Genomic DNA, 1177 nt, shown 5'->3' on the forward strand with positions numbered 1-1177 from the left:
GAATTCAAGGCCCATACCTAAACATAATAAAAGCAATCTACAGAAAACCAGTAGCCAACATCAAAGTAAATGGAGAGAAGCTGGAAGGAATCCCACTAAAATCAGGGACTAGACAAGGCTGTCCACTTTCTCCCTACCTATTTAATATAGTACTTGAAGTCCTAGCCAGAGCAATTCGACAACAAAATGAGATCCAGTGGATACAAATTGGAAAGGAAGAAGTCAAAATATCACTATTTGCAGATGATTTGATAGTATATATAAGAGACCCTAAAAATTCCACCAGAAAACTCCTAAACCTGATAATCAGCTTCAGTGCAGTAGCTGGATAAAAAATTAACTCATACAAATTAATGGCCTTTCTCTAATCAAAGGATAAACAGGATGAGAAAGAAATTAGGGAAACAATACCCTTCACAATAGTCACAAAAAATGTAAAATACCTTGGTGTGACTCTAACTAAGGAAGTGAAAGATCTGTATGACAAGTACTTCAAGTCTCTGAAGAAATTGAAGAAGATCTCAGAAGATGGAAAAATATCCCATGCTCTTGGATCGACAGGATTAATATAGTAAAAATGGCCATCCTTCCAAAAGCAATCTACAGATTCAATGCAATCCCCATCAAAATTCCAAAGCAATTCTTCACTGAGTTAGAAAGGGCAATATGCACATTCTTCTGGAATAACAAAATACCTAGGATAGCAAAACCTATTCTCAACAATAAAAGAACCTCTGGGGGAATCATCATGCCTGACCTCAAGCTGTATTACAATTGTGACAAAAACTGCATGGTACTGGTACAGCGACAGACAGGTAGATCAATGATCTAGAATTGAAGACCCAGAAATGAACTCACACACGTATGGTCACTTGATTTTTGATAAAGGAGCTAAAACCATCCAGTGGAAAAAAGCATCTTCAACAAATGGTGATGGCACAACTAGCAGCTATCATGTAGAAGAATGTAAATTGATCCATTCTTATCTCCTTGTACAAAGATCAAGTCCAAGTGGATCAAAGACCTCCACATCAAACCAGAGACATTGAAATTTATAGAGGAGAAAGTGGGGAAAAGCCTGTAAGATATGGGCAAAGGGAAAAAATTCCTAAGTAGAACAGCAATGGCCTGTGCTGTAAGATCAAGAATTGACAAATGTGACCTCATAAAATTGCAA

This window comes from Mus pahari, chromosome 12, assembly GCF_900095145.1.
Source record: "Mus pahari chromosome 12, PAHARI_EIJ_v1.1, whole genome shotgun sequence".
Classification (NCBI taxonomy): Eukaryota; Metazoa; Chordata; class Mammalia; order Rodentia; family Muridae; genus Mus; species Mus pahari.